Source organism: Spea bombifrons, chromosome 1 (assembly GCF_027358695.1).
Source record: "Spea bombifrons isolate aSpeBom1 chromosome 1, aSpeBom1.2.pri, whole genome shotgun sequence".
Classification (NCBI taxonomy): domain Eukaryota; kingdom Metazoa; phylum Chordata; class Amphibia; order Anura; family Pelobatidae; genus Spea; species Spea bombifrons.
Genome location: NC_071087.1, coordinates 133,699,619 through 133,713,497, shown reverse-complemented (window position 1 = coordinate 133,713,497; position 13,879 = coordinate 133,699,619). Strand labels below are relative to the sequence as shown.

General features: G+C 38.4%; 1 protein-coding gene across 1 annotated transcript in view; it reads left to right on the top strand.

Annotated features, from left to right (window-relative positions):
• COMMD10 (COMM domain containing 10) overlaps window positions 1-13,879 on the top strand; it is a 160,943-nt gene that overhangs the window by 31,821 nt on the left and 115,243 nt on the right. The gene's annotated exons all lie outside the window — the stretch shown is intronic.

Below are 13,879 nucleotides of genomic sequence, written 5' to 3'. Positions count from 1 at the left end.
CAGTTCGTATTGGAGTTGAATAAAGATTTTAACTAGTTACATAATTTAAGGTATAATATTTATAAAAGTGAGAAAAAAATGTTGCTGGAAACATTATTGATCTGTGCCACCCTCAATCACAGACTCGGTGCCTCTGCTGGTGTAAGTAAGGTAATCCGCATATATATAAATGACAACGCTTCCTTTTAAAAAAAATCAGTTTTTTATCCTTAATTCATAATAAAAAACATGCATTCATTATAGTTGGCAGTAAATAGCTGCTTTGCCAAGTACATACATCTAGCAGTATATCCTGTTTATTAGACTTGTGCACAGCAGGCAAAATCGTTTCAGACAGAATTCAGGGTCATTATTTGATTCGGAAATGACATTCAGGTGGTGTTCCCGAAGGGGGAGGTCCAGACACTTTTTGAACTCGCCTTTCACCTAAAGCAGCACCATCTCAAGGTTAAGGAAGAGTTCCATGCTCAGTTTTGCACTGCAGGACCACCACCAACAGCAGGACTGCAGCAATGGATGCACACATCCAGCCGCATGCTATGGGACTCAATTTCCAAAAAAATGGACCAGTTGTTCCTCCAGAGTAAGGACGGTAAAAGAGGTGCAGCAGCAGCAGTAGTACACTGGGTCTGGGCAGGCAGACACTGGTAGATGATGGAGCAGGACTGAATTTCCCCAGTGCTATATATTATGTATATTATAATGTCTGTTTCTGTCACCAATATTTATTTATCAACGAAGAATAATATATGATATGAAAAAATGTGACTTTTCTACAAATTACAAGTTTGGCTGGTAGCGTAGATGGCCAACTGTCCTAAACTACTCAAGAACAGGTTTTGATTTTTAAACAATGTGTGCAAGCCCAGTAGAATGCATGTTTTTGTAATTGAACATAAAGAATAACATATAATAATATAGAAAGATAATACAAAATATTTTGTGTTGTCCACAAATTAGAGGTTTGGCTGATACAGGACAGTATTTATTAAACAACTAAACAACATTGTGTGCAAGCAGTCAAATGCCTAATTTAGTCTCATTTTTGGGGGGTTAATCAAAAGCTAGAGGTTTTACCCTAAAGAAAATATCTGATGCAGTCCCTGTAAGTGGTAAACAAATTTATATACATACACTGCATTAGTACGCAACAGGTTCATCAATCCACCTAACACCAGTACATTTTCTGCACTAAAATAATCTATGAATTAACGTGCAGTATGGTAGGTGAGGAATGAGCATCAATCACAGCATCTGCTAAGCTGTCACTGTCTCACACTCCAACTCCCATCAGTCTGTAACTGCTGCCGCTGACAAGTTAACATGGCGTCAGCACACTATATATTGTGTCCTTCTCCTCGTCAATGCTGATTGGTCAGAGAGAAAAAATGCCCACAGGTAGTTTTTCTCATCAATCAAGTTATTGATATGTACCCTCCTAAACACATTCCTTCCATTTTACCTCATCACCGAGCGCCCAAATGGCTTGTAACGGTGCCAAAAGAGCTTGTAATGACGCCAAGCGGCTTGTTGTTGCTTCATGTGGCAACAAATGGACGAATCCTAACGACGTTTCGGCCCTTTTGAAATTTGTTTTCGCCAGTTTCATCGGGGATCGCCTTGTTATCGGAGATTCGCCCAATGCACGAGACAAGCCAATTTTTGTTAAATATTCCAGACACCGTGGGCACGATTCAATGACCTGTCTAAATAAAGTCAGAAAATACAGAATGTCCCTTCTCTACACAGTATGAACGTGGCAATTCAATGCCAGTGACTAAAAGCAAATGAACTTCCCTTATCAGCCAAAATGTATGTAAGCAGTAAGCGACTGAATCACCTACTAACGTGGACCGTGCAAGTGCCAAACCGCTTAACCACCATTGAGATCAAAGGGAAAATACAAAATGACATTGGAGCGAGCCGATTGCCACACCAAATGCTGATTACAGCCAACTGGGATTGGAGTTTGCAACATATTTGCAGATAACCTCTGTAGACTACTGTAAAACTGTTAGACAATGGCCCTGGATGGACATTCATTAAAACACAGGCCTAAGGAGTGGAGGATATTCAGAAAGAAAGAAAGATGGAGATAATTGACCCTGGAGGTATTTGACAGCGGGTATAGTCGGAGAGCGTTGCACAGTAAGCTACGCATAATATACCTTTACACGTATCACAAACACGGCACCCTTAAACATTAACAACACATTTTAAACTTTTATTGGAGTGATTGGTGACTGACACGCCATTTTGTTAAATAGGCATGATACTATGTGCATTTAACAGTCATGATGGGGATTGTAAGTGAGGTTTGAACACGCTGAGTAATGTCTAAATAGTGCACCAGTAGTGATCTGGTTGATATCTAATGGTACTTAACATGTCAACACTGAGAGGTTTTAATGTCCTTGCTGAGGTTTCTTTTTGCGTGACTGCATGTGCAGTATGATTAACTGAGTCTCGTACGGTGTGTACGTTTAGTTTAGTTCTAGTAGACCTTAGATGAAAGGTTTGGTGGTCTGAATGCACAGGCAAAGATGTATCCAATTGAGGTACTAGTGCATGCTGTGTATCTCATTGAATCTCTTTGAGGGCAGGATTTTCTATGGTATCAGTGTAGCATCTTCTGTGCATTCAGGCCATTGAATGTACGATTGTTCAATGAGGTTTAGTCAGTCTGTTGATTTTTTTTTTTTTTTGTTACACCATAAAGGTCAATTAAGGTTGCCTTGCGTGTCTTCTAATCTTCGCTAGCAAGAAAATTGTGAATATTTTTTGTGTCTTATATTAAAACAAGTCCAGTTAGGATTCAAATGTGAAACATTTGTAGCTGTGACTACCTGGTGATTGGTATTTTTCAGTGAAATATTAAAGACCACCATATTTCACGTATATCTTCTGTCTGGATGAAATCGGTGATGTAGATGAATACTTGAGAATTGAACCACTGGGTTAGTGCTTCAAAACTAGCGCTTGGATAAACCTAATAATTTATCAAGCTCAAAATTAATGATTTTCCTGGATGTTTGGGTTATAAAAAATGCTAATACTCTAAAATGAGTCACTTTGGGAGAATTGGCACTTGAGAAGACCTGGAGGTACCACTTGTGCCAAGGCAAACAAAATACTGACAGTTGAAAGCGTTTTTAGGTCATTCCGTTTTCATGCAGATCAACAATTTTCTAGAATTGGAATTACATCAAAGAAAACACAGATAAAGTTTAAAGAAGAAACTATTTGATTTTGTCTCAGTGGTGATCATAAGTATATCAGCCTCATGGACAAAACAAATAACAAGGTTTTCTGTTGCAATTATTGGAGACGTCCAAAAAAGAGCATTTTTGCATTTACAGCAACAACGCTCTGGAATACTGAATCTGATGGACTTATGATATATTTGATGTCTTATTTTTGTAATTATAGTAAAACTGTTTACACTCATCTTCTATAGGATCTGCCAGTCTGATGGCTTTGTGTACAAACTCCCATTGCTGTCGATTGGATTTTGTTAGCCAAATGCTTCAGAGCACATAAAATATGCAGCAACTACAAAATGCAGATCTTCTGCTTTTAAATTCCTCTCATAGCCTACTTGTGAGAAATGACCCAAATCCTCTGATGTTCAGACCCCTTGCTATCTGCTGAATGTAGAGAGGAACAAAGCAGCACACCGAGGAAGGTTAAAAATACAGGCGCTGTTTACTGAGCTAATGATTTTCTGCCTCTCCGAATTTCTGCTGCTGTCTGAAAATTGCACACTTTTAATGCTATATTTACAAAATTAAAAATATGGAAGGGACACAGTGTGTTGAGGAAGCAGTGCTTTTTATTCTGCTGCTTTCCTATGCAGTGTTTTACATATTGAGCAGAAATTTAGAGATTTTTTAGCGACCGTAGAATAACGATTGTTTTCATGGAACAGAAATAGACAGTGAGTGTTTACAACTCATAGCCTCTGGCTACTTCTTGTAATATTACCAAGACCCCTACTTTTCAGTATTCTGTTTTTTTTCTCTCTCCCTATAACCCACTTCGACCAGCTCCAGAACTTAAGAAGTCTCCGTTCTTTGACATCTAGGCATCTTTACATTATGTGTAAGCAGTGTCTTCTTTTGACAGTGTCCCATTGCACTGCTGCTTACCACTCTCCCCATGCTTCGGTCTCTTATGTCTGTGTTAAATGGAGCTCTGAGTTATGATGTCATATCCTCGTGCTTCTTCTCTGACCTGGAGAGACAATAAGCTTGATGTAGAACAGGTGCTCTGCTTGTCCCAGCCTGAGGAAAGAAGTGCCCCACGGTTTCTTGTTGCCTCGAGCCCCGCTGCCTTATTTTATAAATCAGAACCGTTTTAGTTGTGAAGGCCCAGTGCTTCCAATGCTAAGTTTTCATTTACTGTAGTAATTATGGAAACTAGGACAATCAGGCACTAGTTATAATGTTCTTGGCTGTCTTAGCTACAGTAACTTATGCTAGACGCTGGGGATGCAAAATAATGGTGTTCATTACCCAACGGCTAATGCAACAGCTTGCAAATTGTATCAGCATTGAGTTCTTTGGCACAAAGCAACATGCAAATCCTGCATTCACACGTCCATCATGTCCAATACGTCTTACAAATGCTTAGATTAACATCTGTCCGAATAGTTACCATGTAGCCATAAGTTTTAATGTTAGTTATTACTTTAGTGATACCCTGATGTGTATGGGTTTTGTAAACAGGATGCAAATGGCAAAACAATGCTGTTGACACAAATTTTGTCTCATTACCAAATTGCTAATATTTAGCCATATAGTCGGCAACATCTGGCATTTCAATTTCTCCAGACTATAGTTCCCATCAGCCAACCTGGTGTTATCTAAACACCATAAGGATTATAATCCATACCAGCAGTGTCTTCCTCTGTGTGAACTAAAAGAAAAGCAGAATAGGTCATCAAATTGTGTTAGATGCAATGGCTAATTGGGACCATTGTCTTTATATTCCATCATCACATGTGCTATAGACTGTCATTATGGGCCAGCATGGGGTCCATCATCCAGTTTTAGTTAGAAACTGCTGGAGCTCTGAAGGCATGTTACAATATCACAGGTTATAATCTTAAAATAGTGATTTCATACCAATGGCACATTTGGCCTTTTATATTTTATTTAGAAAACTGCATACAGTGAATCCCTTCTGGCTTAATCTCCATTGCTTTAACTGTATATGGAGTTTTCCTTGTAGCTTGCATTACTCCTGTGGGTTGTAGCTGCTCCTTATCACCCCCAATGACACGGGATTACTTAAATACAACAATTAGCAATAAGTCACCAGTATGAATATTGTGTAAAGTATGTTTCACAACCTTCTAGGTTGTAATGTTTTTTTTTTTGAGCAGGGCACCTTTTTTTCTGTAATTCCAAGTGTCCTGTATACCCATTGTACAACACTGCGGAATATGATGGCGCTGTATAAGCCAATAAATTATAACTGCATTCATCATTATAAAGATCAGGTAATATGTCACTAGCCCTTTAATTCATTATGTGCATGCAGCAGAAAGCCCTGATCTTAGCGTGCTCAGAGTATATGAACAGCATTTTCTATGGATATGGTGGCAGTTAGTGTTTATTGATAATTTTTCAGGCTTTTGTGTCTGATCGCTAAAAGGTTCAGCTGGTCTATGGAGAAAACATTACTATTAAATGCCGTTCCCTGTGCCATTTTCTTATCAGGCTTGATTGTTGTATTGGAAAGGACAGAGCATCTATTAGGTATAACTATATGTATAATACAGACCTAGTAAATGGACAGATAAGAGATTCTGTAATCCAGTCATTCTGCACCGTTGGTATAGGAGCAGCTGAAATGTTCTATTTCTGTATTTCTGACACATAATCCTGGGATAATCACACGTCAATTAATTTTAGTGACAAACAGATTTTGTTTTGCTTGTTTTTTCCTGCCATGATGTTTATCTTTTTCATGTTGATTGAAAAAAAAAAAAAAGAAAAAAAATATAAATTCTATTTGTTTTGTTATACAAAAAAGAAGCATGATTTCTGCTTTGCGGATGACATCATATTAATTTTGGCTTATGTTCCTGAACAGATGTGTTTCGTGGTGTACCATTTATCCATAAATCTGTTAGAATGCCTGTTGTTTTGGAGAATATTCAAGTTATTTTATAACCGTTAAATTGTACTTTGGGGACTCAGGGTGTGTCATCGTCCCTCACCCATTATCTGTTCTGTATAGCACAGAATCAGTGAGATGATGCCGATAGATATTAACCTATTGATTGCTGGGATTTTGTGCAGACAGTTACTAGTTTGGGAAAATAATAGGCCATAGAAATAACAATCTGATATCACTATACATTATCAAGGGACAATGCTATGAGCCTCTCCTGCAAGAATAGCTTTCCTGACCCTGTATAATGCATAGTTAATTTGGGTAGATCTCAGTGATTGAACTATGCATTTTACAAGAGATGCGTGCGATGGCTGATCTTTCATAATCCACGTTGCAGTTAGGGAGTCCAGTCTTGTGAGCTCGCCTCTTAATGTTTCTCTCTGTACTCTGTACTTGCAAAGACTAGTAACCGTTATTTTAGTTAGCAATCAAGTCAATGATTGTCAGGAATTTATTATTTTTAAGTTACCACCAACTCCGCGGTAAGTGAAGATGCTTCACCATCAGTTAAATACAGTATGGGTTTGTCACCAGTTGTTAAGGACTGCAAACGAGTTACGATTTCTGGATATCCTGGTTTGAACATGACCTGCGGCAAAATGTTTGGCTGGCTTGTTTGCAGCTGGTTTTTAAGTTAAGTGCCTGCTGGAGTACACCAGTCTATTTACGGCATGCGGATTTTGGACATGCTCAGTTGAACTTCCATTCCACCCAATGGGAGTAGCGGCAGTCAATCCCATGTGGGCTATTTTATCAGTAATGTTTCGTAGAGCATGTGCAGTTGCATTCTAACTTAAGTAGCCAAAAAAAAATGAATGCTCCAATTTGTATGCCATAAAAAAAAAGTTGCAAAAAAGGACCCAAACATGCATTAAAAACTATACAGGTTTGGGGACTAAACTGTTCCTTTAAGCCGTTTCATACCTTGCAGGCTTAGTTCTGCTTTGGATGGAAATATACATTGTTTTTAATCGTTTGAGTATCTTTTCTATTTTTTTGTTATTGCCAAAAGCATCCGGTATTTAATGGCTTATTTTTTTTGTAGTCAAAATTGACTAATTCAGTGAAATATCATATTGACGTTTCGTCTATACAGGTCATTTCCCTTTTTCTGGAGAGTTGCCATTCACAACGGAGAGTGGGTGTTTAGGAAATCTGTGCTTTCTGACTTCTTCCACTAGGAGGCAGTATTGTTCTTTAAGCGGCACCGGGTTTTACTGACACCCTAAATTTATTGTCTTGAAAGCAGTATTCAGAATCAATTGTGAAGCCGGTAGCTGTGGGAAATGCGAAGTGTTTACATTTCTAATCTGTGCCTAACAATGGTCTTCTGTTGCACTTCTAGCAAATGAATTCCTATTCATCAAACCAGGGCAGAGCACAACAGTAAGCAATTTAACCAGTGCCGCTCTAGAGAGAGCCCCTGAACTCGGCAGCTTATTTCTCTGCAGACCACTCTAGCTAAGAAGGATCAAAAAGTTCTCCTGTTCTCTGTGATTCTACATTCCGCCTCTGTTAAAGAGCCTTGGTATGTCACTGAAGCAATGGCTTTAGAAATCTTGGTTCACACATGACCAGAATATTCCCCAACATTACAGACTCCGAGATAACGTAAGCAGACATCAGCCTGCTCCCGGTGGCTTTACCCCGTTGTTACTAAGGGGATTCGTGTTCATTAGACTGTGGATTTCTTTAGATACTGTTGTGTGTAATCCCGATGTCCGCAATAAAGCAGTCTCGGTCTAGAGTAAACATACAAATAAAGTAAATATTGCTAAACATTTTAAAAATCTCCTGTGATTGCAAAAAAGGTAGAATTATTCTTTTTAAATATTTTTATTGCACATTTGTATCTTATGTGAAGCATCTAACATTCATTTATTTCTTTATTCTTTTTCGTTGTGCGAGGTGGAGCTTAGATTCTGGATTGTGAGATAACAAAATAGCAACTTGATTTTGGTTGCATATTTGACAATTCTTTCTTTGCTGTTTATATTTCAGCTTTGCTAATTCCAATCGCAGTAGAGAAGTATGACGTGCCTAAATCAGTGCCAAATGTATGCATTATTAAGCATGTTTTCACTGCTAGTATTGTTTAAATAGAAATAACAGATCTTGCTTTCTACTCGTACTCACTGACAGGAAATACTCGCTAAAGGGAATACTGAATACATGTTTATATGTGGTCTTATCCTCTGTGTATAGAAACGTTTGCACGCAACTTAAAACGATGTTATGAAGTAATTGTAGTACACCGTTGGCAGAGGTGCACTAAGGACAGCGTGAGGGGTGCACTGCACTTAGGTGCCACCACAGCAGCCCAGGCAGCAGGGGTGATTGGGGTGATTGGAGAGACCATGGATCTTCCTCTAACCGGCCCAAAATTAAGGAAGCACAAGGTTTGTTCCTTCAGACCTGATGATTGATGCCAAGCACGAAGATATGATGTCATATCCCACTGCTCAGCACCGAAGCTGCATGAAGGAACACTGAAGCTGAGGTCTGAAGAAACAGAAAATGTGTTTAATTTGAAAGTGTGTGTGTTAGGGCAAGTAAATGGGGGGGGGGTGGGTGTTTGTGTAAGGGCAAGTGTGCATGTTTATATATGTGTCAGGCATTTGTAAGGGCAGTGTATGTATATATGTGTATTCTGACAGTCCGTTATTACTTTGACTGTTTTGGGCCTAAAGGGAATAGAATGATTCGCTTTAGCACAGGGGCACTGTTTAGTACTGTTGCTATTTGTTTTATTTACAACAGTAAAAATGTCCGCCATAAACCTTGTCCACGCCTATCCATGGTTAAAGTGTGTGTCAGTGTACAGGGTTAAAAAGTGTGTGTATCAGTATACAGAATATATATTCTATATATATATATATATATGTGTGTGTGTGTACAGCCTGTGTCAGTGTAAGGGGTTTGTGTGTATGTGTATGGGGGTGTCAGTACACAGGGCTACAATGAGTGTATGTGTGTTGGTGTACAGTGTTAGACCGTGTGAGGTGTTAGAATGAGCGCTTGTGTGGCAGGTATCCGTGTACAGTGTAAAACTGTGTATGTGTGTGTCGAGTCAGGAACCACGGGACTCAAACCAGTGAGACAAAGCATGGCTGACCATTCAACTACAGGCGTGGCCACCCAGAAGCTCTGTGGTCACTGGGATTTTGTCTCCCCGTATGCCTGTCCAGCTTGTCACCAGTTCCTGACACACCTGAGGCCTGTTCCAGGCCCCTTTGGAGAATTGCACTTCTTGGCCCTGCATTATTATGTCTTTGCTTAACCTGTGTATTCTGGTTTTTGACACCTGGCTCTTGAGTCTGTTTATGTTACCATGTCCTGATTTGGTACCCCATTTTGATTATTGATTATCTGGCTATTTGACCTTGGAGAGTTCTTAGTTTATGCCTCTGTCTCCTCCCAGTGTACCACGATTTGACATTACTGTGCTATTGTCCTTTCCCAGAAAATTGGCAGAAAATTTAAAAAAGGTATTCCAACACCTTGCTGTTTGGAAATCTTCACTGCGGTCTGTACATTTTATGGCTCTAGCCTAATCCATACCTGTGAACATCCAGGGCCAGCACAAATGTGCCCTCTCTTTCAAGGCAGGTAACCGTTTATTAGGAACATAGGAGAATGTAAAATACAAATGCTAGACAGATTTTCTCTCTGGGAAAGCTCTGTGAGGAAATATGCTGGGAGCTTTGGACCACTTTTCCTCTCGTAGTCGTAGCCCAAGCTCATCTTTCCCTTTCATTTCTCCGTAAAAGATAAAATTACCGTGGCAACCGAAGGAAATCTCATTTATGTTATAGGGAGTTGGACTAGGCTCTTGTTGCAGATGGTGCTTGATTTATGGAAAGCAAATTACGACAAGTCAAATTTAAGCCGGCTAATGTTAATTTTCAGGGGCCAAAAAAATATCTTTATTGCTGTTAACCAGTTTATAGCCAAATTGTTTTGTAAGGTTTATATCATGAGACAAGGGTGTTCAGTCTTGTCATGGATCAATAATAAGCAAACTTTTTTTTTTTTTTTTTTTTTTTACATTGTGATGTTTTATTTATGTGGACATATATATTTATTATCTTATTTATATAGCGCCAACAATTTAAGCAGAGCTCCATAAATACATATATACAAGGAGTATGACAAAACTAGAAATGACAGACAAACTGATACATTAACTCGGGAGGGTTTACAATTTAGATTTAAATGGCGAATAGTGATTTTCACTGTCCAGAATATATATGCTAAATAATGGATCTATTTGCATATTATAATAATCTCCTCACCTGCATAACACCATTGATGTGACATATTTTCTAAAATGTAATTAAAGTTTCTTTCATGATTGCATAATGAACCAAGATATTTGAAAATATGCATTAACTTTAACTGTATATGCCAATAAAGCTTAATGCGACTGGATCCAGACTCCATTCAATCCTTAGTGCATAGACCTTTAAATAGACGGATCCTTTGTGTGCAGGAACATCCAACACCACAGTACTTAGCATATCATTATGAACGTTTTCTTCATCTTCCCCCTTGTGTGAATACTGTCTCTCTATGTTATATAGCACACTAAGCAATTTCTGAACTATAACAGCAGTTATCAGTTTCAGAATCCTTATATTGCGAATGTGTCAACTTCAGGTTATGGAAATTACTGTGATTTGGGCATGTGAAGCATAAAATTGCATTGTAAAGGGAAAGTACAGATTTTTTTTTCAAGGCTTCAGAGGTATTTAAAGACCATCTACCGTCTAGAATGGAATATTGATTTTTTCCCCCTCTTCATTCTGTACTTTTGTCGCTTCACCTCATTTTGAATGTGTTTTCTTTTTGCAACAATCAGTAACAAGCCATAGACACTTTATTTTATAGTTAATAAAGTTTAACCCTCTGAAGTTTATTAGGATTTATTTCCCCATGGCAGGAAACATATTCCAACACCTTGAGGTCAGTACATTCATTTCATGGCTCTAGCCTAATCTATACCTGTGAACTTCCAGGGCATGCGCGTAAGTGCCCTCTCTTTCCTGGCAGGTAACCACTTATTGGGAAAAGGACTAGATCCAAATGGACTTGGAAGGGACAGTAGGTGGGCAGAACTTTGATCAGGAGCAAGCAAAGTATGGGTAGAGTGTTAGTGGGGGCAAACAATAAATTATAATAGGAAATCTTGCTTAAAATGGTGCCGTGGTGAAGTATTATAGTCCCTAAGTGAATTATTTCTAAAACAATCACAAAAATATACATCCTATACGTAAAGTACATATGTTTTAATGCAGTGAGGGTAACATGTTAACCTTTAAACCTTTAGTTTGTTTGAACTTTTGTCTTCTCTCATTTCTCCCATTTTGATTTTGAAGTTTTGATTCAGCCTGGGATTTTATGATATAAAAAAAAAACCCCATTGAAATGTGCCTGCAAAGTGAATTTGCTGGAGCAACAATTCTAAATATAAAAATCTCTTTAGATATAAAGGTCAAAAAACATGACATAAGTTTAATTTAATGGAGCTGCTAAACGTTCAGTAGGTCAGGGCATGAATCAATCAGCAAACACAGTCAAAAGAAGCCAGCACAAGCAACATGAGCAGAATCAGAAGACAAGCTGAGGTGAAACACAGAAGTTGAGCAGAAATCCAGAATGGCAGGAAGACCGCACAAGGCCAGAACACCCAAGCACTCGGTGTAAGATTAGGCAGGTTTAAATAGTCTTACAGACACCAAACTGAGATGTGCTGCTGACGAGTGCAGTCGTGCAAAACCTTGCTAATGCACAGGTAAGAATAGGGTTGTCAGAAGCAAGCTTTCAACATGCTGATCATGACACAACCTGTTGGCTAGACTGAGGACAGCTACAAACAGAAGGATTCAATCCATCCAGTTGTTTTGGTCCTCTGTTTTCACCATCCAAGATGTAATCATTTTCCTCCAAAGAAAGCTTAGGTTTGTAGGAGCTGTACTCCAGCAACATCTAGAGGCAGCAGATGCCCAGCCCTGTTTTAGAACATTAAACTGTCAGAGAGGTGAGTGATGGGATTCCAGAATCAAGGGCAGCTAAGGATATGTGTCACATGCAGCCAAATTTGGTTTGATTTAATCATGCTGCATGCAGCTAAAGAAGTTTTTGCAAGAGCCATCCATTAAAATATCTCATACAAGGTTTCCTATCGCATGAAATGATAATATTCACAATCGGAAAAGTAGAAATGATTTGTGTAGGAAAACTACCGCTACCGAACATGAGATACACTGTATTTCATGGAGCGAGGACAAAATGTTACAGAGCAGAAAGAGACCAATTCTTTGTTTGTTGCTGCAAAAGCACAGCAAGTCCCCTTAAATTCTTTTTATGTGACATTTACTGTGAGAATGTATCAACACAAGTCTTTGGAAGCTAGCTTCACTGCAGTTAACCGCCTTGGATTAAAAAAAATAGTAATATGGATGCCAGGAGGAAATGTATTTGACACATACACTGTATGTAATCTTCACTGTTCTTCCAAGGTATTCCTACCCTGTGCAGGATATTGATTGTCATATCTTGCAAGGTAAACCACCTCATATTGTCTTCTTTGTTACCTTTACCTTCTACTAAGTTTTTGTGTGTGGCTGCGATACAGTTAGTGACCAGACCACCAATTTGGACAGGGACACTAGTCCATAACTGCACCACCTAAAAGGAAAGGCCTGATGCCAAACCATCTTAACTGAATTATTGTGTAAGGTTAAAGCAAGGGAAAAAAACATTAACTAATTACCAATAGGCAAATAATAGTCTTATGACATTTATATTATTACATATGTAATATAAAATGTAAGGGTATTTTATGTATTCTGTGTTTATAAAATGAAGATTTGCATGTGGTTCTAAATGGAAACTTATGTGCATGTGGCTGCAAACTCTAATAGTACAGAGGGGAAAGATTTTTCTTGTCCCCCTATGTGTTTTCCTGCTAGTCATCCTAAGTGATGTCCAAACAATGTACACAACACTTCCTACATTCAAAGGGTATGACAAAACTAGAACGTGACAGATGAAAGATGAGCCGATACATTGGTGGATACATACATCACAAGCTTACAATATAGAGTTTATTCCATAAACATATTCAATGGTGGCAAGTAGAGCTGGTCTCTAATCAAACTTACAGTCTAATCAAAATTAGTTTATTTGCACATCCTGAGCATTCCCATTAGAAAGTTCCCATTAAACAATAATGTATATATATATTATAATATATAAAAATCATACCATATATCTTGGCAAATTTACTGAGGGTGGGCTCGCGCTGCTTTGTTGTGCAGGTGTCAGAAAGACATAGGGGATAATAACTATGCCAAGATAACTCTTAGACAAACTTGTATATTTGATAAAGAACATAAATGTGAGCATAGAGAATTATCTATAACGAAGACCTCATTAACATGATTTCAGACCAGATGCTAACAAGTCTGTAGCATCTGATTACAGACATTTAACATCTGTAATAAAGCTACATGAAGGTGCGTCTCAGATGTTCCTGTCATTGCCTTTACAGCAATACCTGCGATTGCATAATGAGTTATTTAAACTTATAATCATGAGCTCTGTTAAGGACCAGATATGTTTGTTTTTTATTGCTTTTTTTTTAAACCCTTAACGGCCATTGACGTGCCAGGGATGTCACAGAAAAATGGTC